This window comes from Elephantulus edwardii, unplaced genomic scaffold (assembly GCF_000299155.1).
Source record: "Elephantulus edwardii isolate Elephantulus edwardi_28Jun2011 unplaced genomic scaffold, EleEdw1.0 scaffold00423, whole genome shotgun sequence".
NCBI lineage: Eukaryota > Metazoa > Chordata > Mammalia > Macroscelidea > Macroscelididae > Elephantulus > Elephantulus edwardii.
This window is the reverse complement of record NW_006400173.1, coordinates 1138542-1145211: the sequence shown is the minus strand read 5'-3', so window position 1 is coordinate 1145211 and position 6670 is coordinate 1138542. Positions and strand designations below refer to the sequence as shown.

General features: G+C 39.4%; 1 pseudogene; it reads right to left on the bottom strand.

Annotated features, from left to right (window-relative positions):
* Positions 1–960: 960 nt before the first annotated feature.
* Positions 961–1486, bottom strand: LOC102847593 (annotated as a pseudogene).
* Between the last annotated feature and the right edge of the window lie 5184 nt (positions 1487–6670).

The window sequence follows — 6670 nt, the reverse complement described above, 5'->3', positions numbered from 1 at the left end:
CTATGTTATAAAGAGACTGCCAAATACAGCCAGAAATGCATAATCTTCAGAGGATAAAATTGATGAATGGGATCTTCTAAAGACTAAATTCCTGTGCACATCAAAACCTTTTTGCAGCAGAGTGAAAAGAAAACCTACTAATTGAGGAAAAAAATATTTGGCAATTCAGACAAGAGTCTCATATCAAAAGCTGACAGCATCCTACAGAGCCTTCCCAAGAAAAAGATTCATAACACCATTACAAAATGGACAAAAGTCATGGAAAGACTTTTCACAGGGGAAGATATGTGGATGGCCTTTCATCTTCTTTTGATAGTTCCTCGATCGTTCAAGATTTCCCCCCATTGCATCTCTAAAATGTTCCAACTCGAGACTTGAATTTGTTTTTCAGTTCTTTCAGCTTGAGAAGTGCCAATCTAGTTCTTCCCTTTTTATTTTCTGATTCCAGCTTTTTGCACATTTTGTTATAATATTTTGCTTTATTTCTCAAGCTGTCTTTTGAAATCTTCTGTTCCTTGTAATATTATACCACGCACAGTTTGAATCTACAACAGCTCCAGAAGATGAATATGGGCAATAGCCCTTCATGCTGCCCACAGCATTTGCAAGCCAGTGGGAGTAGGTTGTCTGACTTGACAGAGTGAGTTTGAGTTTTGTCTTTTTTTTTTTAAAGAAACCAGTGTCTAGGAAATTTTTTTAGAATCTTAGAATTAAAGGAGACTTTTTTTATATTTAGACAAATGATAAATAGCCTTTATTACCTTGATATATTATTCTGGTTTTATTGATGTTCCTTCACATTTAGGTGGTTCCCTATCTTCCCTCCCTCCTCCAAAGAATGCTATACAGTGCATCCTTGGACTGTTCATCCACCACAGAAATTAAATTTATTCCATGTTCCTGAAATCATTCATTCAGAGGGTCAAAGTTCCGGTCCATAAATGTTTCTTTATAAGAAGTTCAGTGCTTGTGAATAAATTTGTAATAAACCAGGCATCCTAGAATGATGAGTTCCAGTAAGATGAGGATAGAAAGTAGCAGCTTATTGGTCATCACTTTTCTGGACATAAACAGGAGAAATCTTTTGACTTTTGCTCAAATTTTCATTTGTGTTTACCAGTCTGCCCTTAGTATGGTCCAGTTGGTCTCATTGCTTGTCTAGCTCCTTTATGATTTCTGACCAATCTTGTCAGAATCCACGTCAATCTGAGAATGCTCAGTACTCTGGCCAACCAGCTTTAAGCTCTCAATGTCTTGAAGAAGCAGTGCCCTTTGAGATTGTAGTCTATTCATGTGCTTGTTCTCCAGTTACTTAATTTTAAGTTTCCTAGGTTTCCAGGTGTGATTCTCCAAAGTGTGACTCCTAGGCCCCAGGTGTGGCTTCTCACCTCCTGATGTAGTTTGGCAAGGTCTTTCAGGTAAGTTTGAAGTTTGGACAATATGGGTCTATGCAAAACTGGGGTGCATAAAGTATTTCTTTCTCCATGTGTACCAGAAAATCCTGCTGAAGATTATCGACAAATGACAGAGAACTATCAGAAATATAAGCTGGGTTTAGAAGAGGTTGTGACAGTAGAGGCATTATTGCCAATGTCAGATGGATCTTAGAAGAAAGCAAAGAGTACCAGAAGAATGTCTATCTATGTTTCCTTGACTATGCAAAGACATTTGATGGTGTGGATCACAACAAATTGTGGCTATCCTTGGGAAAAATGGAAATCCCAGAGCACTTGATTGTGCTTATGCGATATCTATACTTGGACTAGGAAGCAGTCCTCAGCAAAGAGAGGGGCAACATTGTATGGTTCAAAATCAGGAAAGGAGTGCATCAAGGATGCAACCTGTCTCCATACCTTTTCACTCTATATGCAGAACAGATCATTCCAGAAGCAAGTTTTATGGGAGGAACATAGCATCAAGATGGGAGGAAGAGTCATCAACAACATATGCAGATGACACAACCTTGCTTGCTGAAACTGAAGAAAACCTGAAGCACTTGCTGCATAAGGTCAAGGACTGTAGTCCTCAATATGGATTGAAGTTCAACATCAAGAAAACAAAGCATCTCACCACTGGGCCAATTGGCAGCACCATGACAGATGAAGAATAGACTGAGACTGTTAACAGATACAACTTGCTCAGCTCCACAATCAACACCAGCAGTTAGGAAATGAAAAGACGAATTGCATCAGGAAAATCTGCTGTCAGGGACCTCTCCAGACTACCTGTTAGGCTTCAGAGAGCTGGACAATGACTAAGGATGACAGAAAAAGAAGAGATGCCTTCGAGTTATGGTGCTGAGGAAGAGTCTTGAACATACGTCAAGAAAGAAAAAAAGTCTGTCTTAGAGAAGGTGAAAACAAGGTTCTCCTTGGAGTCTAGAATTATTAATCTCTGTCTCACACACTTTGGGCACATGGCTATTAGAGACTGGCCCTTGGAGAAGGACATCATGCTTGGAAGGGTGGAGGAGTTGTGTGTGAGAGAAAGACCCAGGTGAGATGGATTGATACAGTAACTGGGTCAATGGGGGTTGGTGTGTCAGAATTAGTGAGAACTGGCTCAGGACAGGGCAGAGTTCAGAGCTGCTGTACATAGGGTCTCTATGGGTCGCAGGCGACGGGACAGCACATAACACCACCACCGCCAGCAGCAGAATTTCATTTGCTACTTGTTCTTTTATAAAAATGTGTAATAAACGTCCCTTCATTCCCTACTGTTCCCAGAAGCCTTTTATGCACCCCCTTTAGATCCTCATGGAGGCTGTGAAAGATTTTCTGCAGCTTCCCAAAAATCTCTGAAGAGACAGTAGAAGTGATCATAATGCAAGGTGAGCTTGAACAGCAACCGCCAAGTCTCTGGAGACGGGGTGGCTCCTATTCTGGCAGTCATCCACCTAGCTCCACAACCATCAAGTCACTGCTGCCCAGGAAAATGAAGATTCTCACCACTCGGCCAATTGTCAGCACCATGATAGATGACGAAGAGATTGAGATTGTTAACAATTTCAGCTTGCTAGGTTCCACAGTCAACACTCTTGGCACAGCAAGAAATGAAAAGACTAATTACATTAAGAAAATCTGCAGTTAGGAACCTCTCCAGAGTGCTGAAGAGCAAAAATGTCAGTCTAGAGACTAAGATGCACCTGGTCCAGGTCATGATCTTTCCAATTAATTGCTATGCATCAGAGAGCTGGACAATGACCAAACATGACAGAAGAAGAATTAATACATTTGAATTGTGGTGCTGAAGAATATTGAACCATAGACTACTAGGAGAACTAACAGATTTGTCTTGGAGAGGTTTAAATCAAGCTACTCTTTGGAAGCAAGGATTTTGAGGCTTCGTCTGACATACTTTGGGTATGTTGCCAGGCGAGACCAGTCCTTGGAGAAAGATATAATACTTGGAAGGGTAGAGGGACAGCGTAGGAAAGGAAGACCCTAGATGAGATGGATTGACACAATAACTGGGATAATGAGGATAGGCGTGTCAGAGGCAGTGAGATTGGCTGAGGATAAAGCAGAGTTCCGAGCTATTGTGCATAGGGTCACTATGAGTCATAGTCAACTCGATGGCACATAACAACAATATCAAGGTGCATCCTAAATTTTTTTAAATATTTGTAATTTTCCCCCCATTGCTGAACCTTTTCTTTCCCCCTTCCTCTTCCTCTCCTCCAGCCCACCCCACGATGCACCCCTTGTTCCAGATTGTTGTCATACATATATTGCCTAATCATAAATTCCTTTTGGTCAGTTCTTCCCTTCATCTGTTTCAATGCAGTGTTCATTATCTATCAACACTTTCCCTATTCTCTCCCCAAACTCCTCCCATGTCTGTCCTATTTTATAACAGTGGTGTTATGCAGTGTCTGTCCTTTTGTGACTGAGATATTTCACTCAGTATAATGTCCTTGGGGTTCCCCCACGTTGTGTAATGTTTTGTGAGTTCATTGTTTTTCAATACTGTGTAGTATTCCATTGTGTGAATGTACCATAGTTTTTGTATCCATTCATTTCTTGATGGGCAGTTGGGTTGTTTCTATCTCTTTGGTATTGCAAATAACTCAGCTATAAATATGGGTGTGCATATATCTGTTTGAGTCATGGCTCGAGTTTCTTTAGGATAAATTCTCAGTAGTGGCATTGCTGCATCAAATGGAATTTCTATTTCCAACTTTTTGAAAAAGTGCCAGATAACTTTCCATGGTGACTGTACCATTTTACACTCCCACCAGCAGTCAATAAGAGTTCCAATCTCTCTGTGCAAATAAAAACAACTATGAGATATCATCTCACCCCAGTAAGAATAGCAAAATTTAGCAAACAGCAAACATCAAATGCTGGCAAGGTTGTGGGGAAACTGAAACCCTTATTATATCACTGCTGGTGGGAGTGTAAAATGGTGCAACCACTATGGAAGGCTGTATGGCGCTTTCTCAAAAAAATTACAAATAGAAATACCATTTGACCCAGCAATTCCTCTACTGGGAATTTACCTTAAAGAAACCATAACCACCACCCAAGCAGATATATGCACACCCATGTTTATTGAGGCTTTGTTCTCAAAAGCAGGGAGTTGGAAACAACCCAAGTGCCCATCAACAAACGAATGGATAGATAAGCTCTGGTATATTCACACAATGGAATACTATGCAGCATTGGAAAACAAGGAACTCATGAAATATTATGCAAAATGTGTGGCCCTGGAAGACATTATGCTGAGTGAAATAACTCAATCACAAAAGGACAAATATTCCATAGGGCCATTGTTGTAAAACAGGACTGACATCAGGGTTGAGGGACGACAGAAAAGGACAGGATGAATGATGTATATTGCATTGAAATAGATGAGGGAGAGAACTATTTAAAAGAGATATAGGAATGGGTATTCTTGTCATTACAGAAATCCAGAGTGAAGGCTGACTAGTGGAGTGGACTTGCAGGGAGTGATTGCATAACAAAGAAAGAGTTGTTCTTTTTCTTTTCAAGGAGAAGAGTGAATTGGGGGGGAAAGGGTAGGCAGGGAGATAAGTGTAAAAATGAATGAATGACGGGAAACCCTAAGTCTCTGTAAACTTTCATTAAAATTAATAATAAAAAAAAGAGTTCCGATCTCTTAAAAATCTTGTCAGCATTTGTGGTTTGCTGCCCTGTTGAACTTCACTACTGTTGCTGGGGTAGCATGATACCTCATAGTCATTTTGATTTGCATCTCACTGATATCTAGGGATTTTGAATGTTTCTTTATGTATTTGTTTGCCATCTCATTGCCTTCTGTGATGAACTGTCTATTCAAATCCTGTGCATATTTTATGACTGAGTTGTTTAGATGCTTTTTCTTCTTTAGATGCTGTGATGTTCTATAAATTTTATCTAGAAGTCCTTTACCAGATATATGATATCTGAATATTTTTCTCCAGTCTCTGGGTTTTCTTCTTACCATGTTGGAGATATTTTTCTTTTATGGTGTATAAGCATTTGTGCTCTATAATACATAGGGTTTTCAAAGAAAAGGGAAGAAGCTAAGGAGCTGAATAGAATATTTCAAAGGGCAGCATGGGAAGACAAAGCAAAGTATTATACTGAAATGTGCAAAAAACTGGAGTCTAAAAATCAAAAGGGCTATACTCACTGGAATTTCTTAAGCTGAAGGAACTAAAGAAAAAATTCAAGCCTCGAGTCTCAATACTTAAGGATGCTATGGGTAGAATATTGAATAATCCAGGAAGTAATTAAGGAAGATAGTAACAAAGATAGCAATAGAAGTAATAGAAATAGAAGCTAGTAATAAAAGAAGATAGGATAGCCACTATACCAAAAAGAAGTGGCTGACACAGAAGAATTTAAAGAAACAACATATGATCAAGAGGCAATGGTGATGATGAACGAAATTCAGGCTGCTCTGAAGGACTTGGCAAAAATAAAGCCCCAGGAATTGATGGAATACAAATTGACATTTCAACAAACAGATGCTGCCCTGGATGTGTTCACTAGGTTGTATGAAGAAAACTTGAGGACAACTACCTGGCCAAATTATTGGAAGAGATCCATATTTATTCCTATTCCAAAAAAAAGGTGACCGAGTTTGGAAATTATCATACAATATTACTCATATATACAATATTAGCTACAATAGCCCTAGTACCACGACCCCTTCTAAACCCAGCCTGGACTTCTGGCAGTTCTCTGCTGATGTGCTGTTCCAGTCGTTTTTGGATAATCTTGAGCAGAATCTTGCTTGCATGTGAAATCAACGATATTGTTCTATAGTTTCCACACTCTGTTGAGTCAACTTTCTTTGGAATGGGAACAAATTAGATCTCTTCCAGTCAGTTGGCCAAGAGGTTGTTCTCCAGATTTCTTGACACAACTTGGTGAGCATGTCCAGGGCAGCATTTCTTAGCGGAAATATGTCAATTGGTTTACCATATATTCCTGGGGCCTTATTTTTTGCTATTTCTTACAAAGCAGCTTGAACTTCTTCCTTCATCACCATAGGCTCTTGCTCATATGTTGTTTCATTAAATTCCTCTGTGTCTGCTAATTCCTTTCGATACAATGACTCAGTATATTCTTTCCATCTTCTTTTGATGCCTCCTGAATCATTTAATATCCTACTTAAACCATTCTTGATTATAGCAACTCGAGGTTTGAATTTGTTCTTC